Genomic DNA, 13,019 nt, shown 5'->3' with positions numbered 1-13,019 from the left:
ATTAAACTGTCTATGGCAAGAAGAACCATGAAAAAATCAGGAATTATATAAATGTTATATTCATAGTGTTTTGGCTATTTGTATTTGCCAACATTAAAGAAAACATCTTTCCTATCTTAGTGCATCTAAGATTCTGAATGTAAATTAATATCTATCATATCTCATTTTATCAGCTTGGTAGCCGATAACAAATAGCTGAACACTATGTGGCAAGAGCCACCCTGTTAAGGGAGCTCACTAGGCATGTGGGCCATCTAGGAGGTGATCTGGTTTTACAAGATCTTGTATCATGATGCACCCCGAAACTGCTTCCAGCCTTTGACATGCTGGAACCATTGATTTGAGGTATTTTAGTGGGTATGAGAGATTTCTGGAGATGATCCGGTATTTGCAAGGTCTGAATCGTGATATACTCCAGAATTGCTTCCAACCTTGTCAATTGTGCACTGCTGCATCTCTGTAAAATCTGGCATTTAAAGCTAGGCATGGTGGTGCATGCCTTTATCCCAGCACCCAGAGAGGCAGAGGCAGGTGGATCATTGTGAGACCAGGGCCAGCTTGGTCTACAAAGCGAGCCTGGGACAGCCAAGATTACCCAGAGAAACCCTGTCTCGAAAAACTAAAAGTAAATACATCTGGCATTGGTGTGAACTGTTACTTTCTAGGTATGAGCTAGGAATATGCTAGCTCAATAGCAATTTTATTCACCGAATCCCATAATAATGACCTTTAGATACACACACACACAGATGCACACACATATGTATTAAACACGATATATAAAGAGCATTTGAAATAATTTAGAACCCAAGATTACCCCTTAGATGACCCCTTAAGTGAGATTCCATCAGTATCATATCTGAATAAATACTGAAATATTATAAGATATCCTTTGGGCTTGTCAAATATCTGAGCTTTGATCATCTGACAATCACAATCATAGAATAAAGTGTTCAGTTCCAAAAAGTATGTTTTATAATTCTTGGATCTTTCAAATATTGTTTATTAATGTAAGATTCCATAATTGCAATAGTTACTACTTAAAAACTCGGAACCAACATATCTACCGAAGAAATACCGACAGATTTAGCTTACCTTTAAACCCTGAGAGCTTTAATTTGCCCAGAAAGAGAATCAGAGCCAAAAAGTCCTTAAAAGGATGGTGCCCCTGGGTAGCACGCAACTTAATATGAAAAAGAAGTTAAGGTGTTAGCTTAGGAAATGTTGAAAGATGTTCATTTCTCTAAGGTCACTTCTCTGTTTACCTTCCTGAAAATGTGTCCTGTGTATAAATTCCTCATGGGGGAAAATTACAGAGCCATAAAAAACACTCAATGCTTTGTGCATTGATATCAGTCACACTTCGTCAAGTATTAACTGACTGGTGGACTATGGTCTTTCCAACCTAGAGTGAAACAGTCCCTGCTTCTTCACTCCTGTCCCCTTTTACCTGCTTCCTTTCTCTCAGAGAAGGGGAAGGTTCCCAAGGGCATCAAACTACCTTGGCATGTCAAGAAGGACAAGATGCATCTTTTTCTATTGAGGCTAGGCAAGGCTAGTTAGGGGAAAGGGATCCACAGGCAGGCCACAGAGTCAGAGACAGCCCCTGCTCCTGTTGTTAGAGGTGAAAGCAACTTTTTTTCCCCACTAAGCATCATTTGAACTTAGTTGCAAAGGCTCTTTTAGAATTATGCTTGTCAATTTTTAGAGAACAAGACTAAGTTGCTCTTTGAAACAAAGATATGCTAACATCCCAGCGATAATAGGACCAGGGAGATAGTCTAGTGGTAAACAAAACAAAAAATAAAAGCAGTACAGGAAAAAAAAAAAACTGCTGCTTTTCCACACCACTCAGATTCATTAACTAGCACCCATGTGGAAGGTCACAAAATTCTGTAACTGTTGTCCAGGGGATCCAATGCCCTCTCTGGCCTCTGTAGCCTCAGACACACACTTGGTACACAGGCATACATGTAGACAAAACCCACCATACGTATTTCACATATGTGTATATACAATAAGCACTCATGTAATGGAAGAAGATTTGTGAAGATCAAAAAGAATTGAACCATTTAAAAAATTACAGATCCTCTTTGGTATCTGGAAATGTAGATATTACATGACAGTGTTAAGGGACTTTAAAGGAATATCCACACTTGATCTTAAGTTAGAGATGCAATGATTTTAACTTCACGATAGCTAATAAATGCCAATAGCTGATGTGTTTATATTTCATTTTTCCTTGTTTTTTATTTTTCTCTTTTTACATATACATTTATGTTATTACACATATATACATTAAACTGTCTATGGCAAGAAGAACCATGAAAAAATCAGGAATTATATAAATGTTATATTCATAGTGTTTTGGCTATTTGTATTTGCCAACATTAAAGAAAACATCTTTCCTATCTTAGTGCATCTAAGATTCTGAATGTAAATTAATATCTATCATATCTCATTTTATCAGCTTGGTTGCTGAATACAAATAGCTGAACACTATGTGGCAAGAGCCACCCTGTTAAGGGAGGTCACTAGGCATGTGGGCCATCTAGGAGGTGATCTGGTTTTACAAGATCTTGTATCATGATGCACCCCGAAACTGCTTCCAGCCTTTGACATGCTGGAACCATTGATTTGAGGTATTTTAGTGGGTATGAGAGATTTCTGGAGATGATCCGGTATTTGCAAGGTCTGAATCGTGATATACTCCAGAATTGCTTCCAACCTTGTCAATTGTGCACTGCTGCATCTCTGTAAAATCTGGCATTTAAAGCTAGGCATGGTGGTGCATGCCTTTATCCCAGCACCCAGAGAGGCAGAGGCAGGTGGATCATTGTGAGACCAGGGCCAGCTTGGTCTACAAAGCGAGCCTGGGACAGCCAAGATTACCCAGAGAAACCCTGTCTCGAAAAACTAAAAGTAAATACATCTGGCATTGGTGTGAACTGTTACTTTCTAGGTATGAGCTAGGAATATGCTAGCTCAATAGCAATTTTATTCACCGAATCCCATAACGACCTTTAGATACACACACACACAGATGCACACACATATGTATTAAACACGATATATAAAGAGCATTTGAAATAATTTAGAACCCAAGATTACCCCTTAGATGACCTCCTTAAGTGAGATTCCATCAGTATCATATCTGAATAAATACTGAAATATTATAAGATATCCTTTGGGCTTGTCAAATATCTGAGCTTTGATCATCTGACAATCACAATCATAGAATAAAGTGTTCAGTTCCAAAAGTATGTTTTATAATTCTTGGATCTTTCAAATATTGTTTATTAATGTAAGATTCCATAATTGCAATAGTTACTACTTAAAAACTCGGAACCAACATATCTACCGAAGAAACACCGACAGATTTAGCTTACCTTTAAACCCTGAGAGCTTTAATTTGCCCAGAAAGAGAATCAGAGCCAAAAAGTCCTTAAAAGGATGGTGCCCCTGGGTAGCACGCAACTTAATATGAAAAAGAAGTTAAGGTGTTAGCTTAGGAAATGTTGAAAGATGTTCATTTCTCTAAGGTCACTTCTCTGTTTACCTTCCTGAAAATGTGTCCTGTGTATAAATTCCTCATGGGGGAAAATTACAGAGCCATAAAAAACACTCAATGCTTTGTGCATTGATATCAGTCACACTTCGTCAAGTATTAACTGACTGGTGGACTATGGTCTTTCCAACCTAGAGTGAAACAGTCCCTGCTTCTTCACTCCTGTCCCCTTTTACCTGCTTCCTTTCTCTCAGAGAAGGGGAAGGTTCCCAAGGGCATCAAACTACCTTGGCATATCATGAAGGACAAGATGCATCTTTTTCTATTGAGGCTAGGCAAGGCTAGTCAGGGGAAAGGGATCCACAGGCAGGCCACAGAGTCAGAGACAGCCCCTGCTCCTGTTGTTAGAGGTGAAAGCAACTTTTTTTCCCCACTAAGCATCATTTGAACTTAGTTGCAAAGGCTCTTTTAGAATTATGCTTGTCAATTTTTAGAGAACAAGACTAAGTTGCTCTTTGAAACAAAGATATGCTAACATCCCAGCGATAATAGGACCAGGGAGATAGTCTAGTGGTAAACAAAACAAAAAATAAAAGCAGTACAGGAAAAAAAAAAAACTGCTGCTTTTCCACACCACTCAGATTCACTAACTAGCACCCATGTAGAAGGTCACAAAATTCTGTAACTGTTGTCCAGGGCATCCAATGCCCTCTCTGGCCTCTGTAGTCTCAGACACACACTTGGTACACAGGCATACATGTAGACAAAACCCACCATACGTATTTCACATATGTGTATATACAATAAGCACTCATGTAATGGAAGAAGATTTGTGAAGATCAAAAAGAATTGAACCATTTAAAAATTACAGATCCTCTTTGGTATCTGGAAATGTAGATATTACATGACAGTGTTAAGGGACTTTAAAGGAATATCCACACTTGATCTTAAGTTAGAGATGCAATGATTTTAACTTCACGATAGCTAATAAATGCCAATAGCTGATGTGTTTACATTTCATTTTTCCTTGTTTTTTATTTTTCTCTTTTTACATATACATTTATGTTATTACACATATATACATTAAACTGTCTATGGCAAGAAGAACCATGAAAAAATCAGGAATTATATAAATGTTATATTCATAGTGTTTTGGCTATTTGTATTTGCCAACATTAAAGAAAACATCTTTCCTATCTTAGTGCATCTAAGATTCTGAATGTAAATTAATATCTATCATATCTCATTTTATCAGCTTGGTTGCTGAATACAAATAGCTGAACACTATGTGGCAAGAGCCACCCTGTTAAGGGAGCTCACTAGGCATGTGGGCCATCTAGGAGGTGATCTGGTTTTACAAGGTCTTGTATCATGATGCACCCCGAAACTGCTTCCAGCCTTTGACATGCTGGAACCATTGATTTGAGGTATTTTAGTGGGTATGAGAGATTTCTGGAGATGATCCAGAATTGCTTCCAACCTTGTCAATTGTGCACTGCTGCATCTCTGTAAAATCTGGCATTTAAAGCTAGGCACGGTGGTGCATGCCTTTATCCCAGCACCCAGAGAGGCAGAGGCAGGTGGATCATTGTGAGACCAGGGCCAGCTTGGTCTACAAAGCGAGCCTGGGACAGCCAAGTTTACCCAGAGAAACTCTGTCTCGAAAAACTAATAGTAAATACATCTGGCATTGGTGTGAACTGTTACTTTCTGGGTATTGACCAGCTCTGATTGAGCAAACTTCTTCTAGGATTTTGTTGAAGATGTACTGTTTGTTATTCAGATGAATTAGTTCCTGATTATGAATTTCCTGATTTGGTTCACATGGTTTCAAAAGTTAAATTGTTTTAGATCTCCTAAAACAATTTTAGAGAGTTTATGCCTGCAATAAATACCTTTGTGGACCTCCAGATGCCTCACTAGGGACAGCTCGTAGTAGATGTGTGGCTTCAGATAAACCTCCACTCCAGATACCACCACAAATCCTGGCATTTCACTGTAAATATAGGCAAATTTGTTTAAACTTCCCACGAGCCTAAGGTGGAATGAAGCTACCTAGAGAAAACTGAATTTACTCTGTTCCTTATTTCTTATTTCCCTGTAGACATCCCAACTTGTCCTGGCATGGATCAGGACCATTGAAGGAGTAGAATTTGCTCTGCATTTCTTTTCTTGGTTTCCCTTGCCCTTTCTCTTTCACGGGGAACATGCTCTTGCCTTGGCAGTTGTGGTGCCCCCGAGATGTCACCTTTCCATGGATTGTCTTAGAGGGGCACGGGAGGCCTGGAACAGCGTCTGTGTTTTGCTCCTCTTTCCTAGGAACTTCTACAATGAAAACAACAGGCTTTCATTGTCGATCACAATTATTTCAGAGTAGAACATTGACTCTAAGCTAGTGTTGCTTTTAAGCTATTGCCAATTGGAATGGTGAAATTTATTTAAATGTTTATAGAAATGAATATACAATAAAATGTTCCCAGGGACAAAACTGATGAATTAGTAGAATGTGTGCCTGTGACATATGAATGTATGACACATAAATGAATATCACCATACAGACAGCATACAAAAACAAAAATGGAAAACCATATGACATCCGTTATACATGGCACAAAAAATATGGGTCTGTTGAAGCATAATAACTGGGTGGATTTTTTTCAAAATTACCCATACTCTGACAATACTAGATGTAAAAAGAAAGTACAGAGCCTCCCTTTTTTTTCTTTTCTTTTTTTTGGGGGGTGGCAGAAATATGGTTTTACTTTCTTAATCATATGTTCCAAAACACTGTAGTTGAAAAATGTCACTAAAAGTTGCAAAAACAAAACTGCTAAATACCAGCATAAGCACATAATGAATGCTCTTACTTCTGGCTACATTAAGGTTATGTTGATATAATACTTCCACAATATATTTCATATATTAAAAAGAACTCCGGGTAAGTAATTCAGGAGAACTATGGGCTCCTGTAGCAGATGACACATCCTCATGGGATTACAAATATGGCCCTGGAAAGACAGACCAAGGAGACAAGCAATCTAAAATAGCCATGTTAATAGTGGTGGGGTTTTTAAAACATTGTGAAGATAATTCTGAGGATGCTTCAGACACAGTTCACATTTACCAAACATCAGAATACTGAGTACAAGACTGTAAAGCTAGGACTGGAGTTTATGGTGGCCTTCCAGTTGTGACTCTCACCTCACTCGCCTCACTGTAAGCAAAGGATAAGGGAATGCCATGATATGTGCCTTAACATAAAAAAAAAAAAGGCACAGTAGGCAGAAAGCTGATACACACAGCAAGAAACAGGCTATGAAATCAAGTCCTAAAGCCTGCTCCACAACAGAAAATTCATACTGAGTAAAGAATGATAAATGGCTAAGGATTGTGAAAAGTGCAGATAATGCAAACTGAAGTTAAGTTGATTTTCACTAGAAGTAGGAAAACAAAAACTACTACATGCCAGCATGAATATATAATGCATTCATTAATTGGGACTATATAAAGTACCTCTTAATATAATATTTCCATACTATGTTACCTCATGTTGTGTTTAAAATGAATAGGGAAGTAATACCAAAGAAACTACAGAGTTTTGGCTACTGTGGGCAGATGTAGCAACCTTATAGGAGACAGAGAAGGGAACTGAAAGGTAGAAAGAAAGCCACCTGAAAGGAATAAAAAGCCCAAGGCTGATAGGCGGTACGCATCACCCATGTCCAAGTCACCTTAGTCCTTTACACCTGCTTAACGCTTTATAGTGTATTGGCATACTGTATTCTTCTTCCACTACACTCCCATAATAGGAGAGTGTTTACAATGCTATAACCTCAGTGCCTAGGACAAAACGTGGCATGCAGTAGACACACAATAGCTGTTTAAAAACTCTATAATAGATTTCCTTACTGTCTTTAGGTGGAGTATTTGGTATTTTGAGATTACTTCACTCTAAATAAAACAATTTGTTCATCAAAGTTAAATGAACAAAAGAAAATGCATCTTGTTGTATTATAATACCATAGTAGAAAGAACTGCAACTACTATGGTCTGAAAATTGTTCTCCAATTGTTTTGGGGGAGAGGGAGTAAAGTGTACATGTACCAACCAGTGAGCTAAACAAGGTCATAGAAGCAAAAATGGAAGCTCTCAGCTTCTGAAGATAGAGTCTTATCTTCTTAGATTTAGTCCAAGTAACATTTTACTCTTCTGAGGGAAATATATACACTACTGTTATGGAGGGCATGGCAGTTTCCTCCTTCATAATCTAGAATTTCTGTGAAAGAACAGGGGTAGAGGTGACTAATGTTTAGGTGCAGTCACAGGAAGTACTGGAGTGTGAAAATATTACTAGAACACAAGTATAGTGCATCAGAAGACATACAGACCATCACAGAGTGACAAGATTTCAGGTAGGGAGAAAAATGGTGAGCAAGACTGTAAGCTTTCAATGCTGCTAAAGGCAAAACATATGTAAAGTTCATCACACACAAAGATGTACCCTAAAGCACCTGAACTAGTGACAGACTCACCTACATTGATTTTTACCTTCATTTTTTGAGGAAACATGCAGTTTTTGTCTTAACCAAACTATGAAAAGAGTTTATAGGATGGATAAGTAAATAGTTTAAGTATTATTAGTAATTCATGGCAAAATACATAAGATTGAGTTTTTAAAGATTGTTTGTTGTTTACCTTACTGGAAATGAAATTTTAATGTTAGACCTACAGAATATGGCATTAAAGCTGTTTTTATTACTCTAAACATTCTTTGAAAACAAGACAGGCTACCTCCTGGGACACCCAGCCTACCTCATAGAAGATGGTGAGCATCAAAGAACCTCCTATGGAAATGGCTTCAAATATGGCAAACCAGCCACTGGGCAAAATGTCCTCATTTCTGCCACAGACAGAATTCTGCCTAAAAGGGGGCAAGCTTGGATGCAGGCAGAGTTGACAGCCAAACTCTGCCAAGACAGGGTAAGCAGGTCCTTAGTAGTTCCCCGTGGGCTAGTATGCAGATATAAGTGAGTATATACCATTTGAGTCTTTGTGCTTCTGGGTTAACTCACTCATTATGATCATTTCTAGTTCAATCCATTTGTGCACAAATTTTGGGAATTCCTTGTATTTCATAGCTGCGTAGTATTCCATAGTGTATATGTACCACAGTTTCTTTATCCATTCTTCTACTAAGGGACACTTAGACTGTTTCCATGTTCTGGCTATTATGAATGAGGCGGCTATGAACATGGATGAGCAAATTTTCTTGTTGTGTGCTAGAGCATCTTCTGGGTATATTCCAAGGAGTGGAATAGGTGGGTCTTGAGGAAGCCTTATTCCCATTTTTCTGAGATAGCACCAGATAGATTTCCAAAGTGGCTGTACTAGTTTGTATTCCCACCAGCAATTTGGGCCCAGGGGTCACGCTCAAACTAAGGCACCAGCCAAGGACAATACAGGCGGTAAATTTTAAACCCCGACCCAGATCTAGCCAATGGTCAGAACCTTCTCCACAGTTGAGTGAAGAGTAGGATATGACTTTCTCACGTACTCTGGTGCCTCACATTGTACCATATCCCCTGGAGGGGGAGACCTGGTGGCACTCAGAGGAAGGACAGCAGGTTACCAAGAAGAGACTTGATAACCTATGAGCATATACAGGGGGAGGTAATCCCCCTCAGGAACAGTCATAGGGGAGGGGAGTAAGGGGAAAATGGGAGGGAGGGAAGAATGGGAGGATACAAGGGATATGACAAACATTGAGATGTAACAAGAATAAATTAATAAAAACAATTTATAATAAAAATATTTTAGTCATAATCTTTTAATTGCCTATATTTATATCCATAGTATATATTTGAAACAAGGAGAAAAGCTGATTTTTATCTCTGAAGTATGCACACTTCAAAAAAAGGAGATTTTGTGTTGCATATAGTTTACTGCAATGGAAATATAACCTAAAAATTTAAATAAACAACTATCACTCTACATTGGGTTCCTCTTTCCAGTGGCAGGATTATATGGAGTTCAAGTTCAGTTAGAATGACAATATGTGCATTTTAGAATTAAAGAATTCTTTCTTCACAGGTTTAAGACGATGCAATGAAAGGTGACAGCAGTAGAGAAGAGTGGCCACCTCGGCCATCTTTACGTAATGTAATATTCTCGAGATCAGTGTAGTGCATCTCCTTTTCTGAAGCCCTCCTTTCCATTCCAGGGATCTCCTTTTGATTTTTGAGGACTGGGTGATCACCTAGGTACAACGCCACCAGAAGAAGCCTCAGAAATGCATTGCATTTATTGTGTCCCACTCCTGCTCCTTCAAGGGTCCTTCACACACTGACACATGCTTCTTCAAATATCTTTTTCTCCTACATCTCAGCAATCCAAGGGCTCTTTGTGTGTGGTGCAGCTTGCTCCAAAGACGTCGGTGTTGACCTCGTGATGCTCTGACTGTAGATCTGGGCAGTGCTTCAACCCCTAGTAGCACATTTCTCCACAGTACAGCATAGCCAGCACATGGTGTTGCTAAATATTCCTGTTCTCGGTAGTTTAGCTGTGTCTGGGTCTTAGAAAGAAATACCTTCATTTAGCTGGATAGGGTATCGATAATTTAGCATCTACAACAAGTGATTGATCGCATCAACAAGGTACTTCGGAAGCAATTTATATTTTCCCAGGAGCCACACCCTTCTGTTAGTCAGAGAATGGCCCTGCATATATAACAGGGCCCCTCGTCTCCAAGAGAGGCATTGCAGGAGGTCATCCTCAAGCAACTCACCAGTTTGGGATGCATATTGTTTTCTTTAACTAAAATTCCAGGTCTGAAAGAACAGTCAACAGCTCTTTTACTTTCTGGGGAGAACAGTCTTCAGGAAAATATTCATCTACTAGACTGTTCTCCTCCAAATATGTTGTGTCCAATATGGCCCTGTGTGTATAGTTTCAAAAGATCTGATGGATTTGAACCTTTGTGGTTTTCTCATATAAGAGCTTCAATTTTTTTAAAAGTATTTTTGGCATATACACTTATATTATTACACATAAATTAAAAAGAACTACATAAAGAACCATGAAACAATCAGGGAGTATATAAATGTTACATTCCTGGTGTCTTGGCTAATTGTATTTTGTAACCTTTCAGAAAATGTCTTTCCTGTCTTGGTGAGTCTAAAATCCTGAATGAAAATCAGTATCGATCATATCTCATCTCTGTCAAGTTAAAACGTCTATCTAGATCTAAAAACATCTTAAACCCTAAACAATTAAGCTTAACTGTAAGCTAAACTATCTGATCTTCAGCTCCATCAGAGACTCGAGAAGGAATAAAATTAATTATGTGAGTGAACTGGAGGTGCAGGTTGACAGCTTTCAAAATGAGAAAATGACAGAGACAGTTTACTGCCTCAGCAGTCACCCAAAATTCTCTATAACATTGGAGCCTCATCTTCAGCCTTCAGGGCCCAATATATCTGACAGACATATTTGTGAGGCAGGAGCAATTGAAGACTTGCTTACTCTGTTTTGGCAGAGTTTGGCCATGGACTCTACCTGCATCCAAGATTGCCCATTTTTAGGCAGAATTCTGTCTGTGGCAGAAATTAGGGTGTTTTGCCCAGTGGCTGATTTGCAAAATTTGAAGCCATTTCTATAAAGTTATTTTTAATTTATTGGTACAAAATTTTGTATATTGATGCAAAATTATTTTAATTATGATACATTGGCATAGATTTCAAATTTAAGATTACTGTCCACACCCTATCACTATATATATGTATATACATATATATTTGCATACTCTAATATGAGGTATTGAAACCATACAACTTAATTATAATACAAAGTTTACTTCCCATATCTTGAAAGCACAATTGCAGACTGTTTAGGACTATTAAGTAATACAAGCTAATTGCTAGTTAATCAAATCGTGGTCATGCCACCTACTGGTCTATTTTTATCACAAGAATGGTATATATTCACTTACAACAGGACACTTGCCCAAGGGGCATGTCCCATGAATGTCTTCACTTACCAGGAAAGTGGGACCCAGGGGAGGACATCCTATTGGGTCTCTAGGTGAAAGAAGCATGGGAGAATGAGGAACTAGAAGGATCCAGAGGGTCCCAGAAACCTATAAGAATAATATTATGATGCGCAGATCTGGGCCCAGGGGTCCTGCTCAAACTATGGCACCAGCCACAGACAAAACATGCAGTAAACTTCGAACCCCTACCCAGATCTACCCAATGGACAGGACATTCTTCTCAGTTTGTGACTTTCACACGAACTTTACTGCCCCATATTTGACCACGTCCCCTGGATGGGGAGGCCTGGGGGCACTCAGAGGAAGGATAGCAGGCTACCAAGAAGAGACTTGATACCCTATGAGCATATACAGGGGGAGGAGGACCCCCTCAGTCACATTCATAGGGGAGGAGAGTAAGGAGAAAATGGGAGGGAGGGAGGAATGGGAGGATACAAGGGATGGGATAACAACAGAGATGTAATCTGAAAAAATTAATAAAAATATTTTAAAAAGAATATACATCCTAGGTTTAATAGATCAATAAGGTAACATACAGAAGATGGCGTTTAAAGATGCTTTTAATATTTTTAAGATTCTTTGAAAAAAAGGTTAACTCCTGGCAACACCCAGCCTACCTCAAGAAGATGACAAGCATCAAAGAGTTTCATTTTTTATAGAGCTGCAGAAACCTGAATTAAAAAGTGATTGTCTTTCCCTGCAGCTTTGCTAAGGTGCTGTATATGGGCATGAGCCAATTCCCCAAGCTCTTCGACCGGCCTCACCACACTGGACACTACAGCCTCTATGGCTATCTCGGGCCCATATCTTTTCTTACACATTGAGTACATGTGTAACATTAAGGAGTGAATCTTGATGTTGCCATGCACAGGAATATCAAATGAGTCAAACCTAAGGGATATTAGAGACCTTATGGTAAACACCCATATGGTAAACTCTACAAGAATTACATGAAAGAAAAAAAAAAAAAAAAAAAAACCACCAGGTTCCAAGTATGGCAGAGGGTTAAGAGAGATATCGGAAGCACTGGAAATTTGGAGCCCAGTTATTCTTTCAGAGCATCAAAAGCAGCCAGTGGCTCAGATTACCAAGGCCTACAGAGAAATAGGAATAGACGCATGAGTTGAGTCTATAAAGGTTACCAAATATTTCTGTCACAGCAAGCCTGGAGTTAGTGGCTCCACAAAGTAACATGCACAGGAAATAACCATATGTTTTTGCAGATGTGTGGAATCTGAGATCCTTAGATTCATCAGCAGAATTGGCTAGGAGTTCTTCCTGAAATTTTCATAAAGAGCAATCACTAAGCCTGGCAATGGTGGCGCACGACTTCCATCCCAGCACTTGGGAGGCAGAGGCAGGCAGACTACTGTGAGTTCAGGACAGCCTGGCCAACAGAATAAATTCCAGGATGGCCAGAACTACACAGAAAAATCCTGTCTCGAAAAACAAAAAACAAACAAG

At 38.9% G+C, this 13,019-nt stretch overlaps 1 pseudogene; it reads right to left on the bottom strand.

Moving 5' to 3' along the window:
• Positions 1 to 9,791: 9,791 nt before the first annotated feature.
• LOC127186607 (RAB7A-interacting MON1-CCZ1 complex subunit 1-like) lies at positions 9,792 to 12,385 on the bottom strand (annotated as a pseudogene).
• Positions 12,386 to 13,019: the final 634 nt, after the last annotated feature.

The sequence above is a fragment of the Acomys russatus genome, unplaced genomic scaffold (assembly GCF_903995435.1).
Source record: "Acomys russatus unplaced genomic scaffold, mAcoRus1.1, whole genome shotgun sequence".
NCBI classification, from domain to species: domain Eukaryota; kingdom Metazoa; phylum Chordata; class Mammalia; order Rodentia; family Muridae; genus Acomys; species Acomys russatus.
This window is presented reverse-complemented; position numbering and strand designations above follow the sequence as displayed.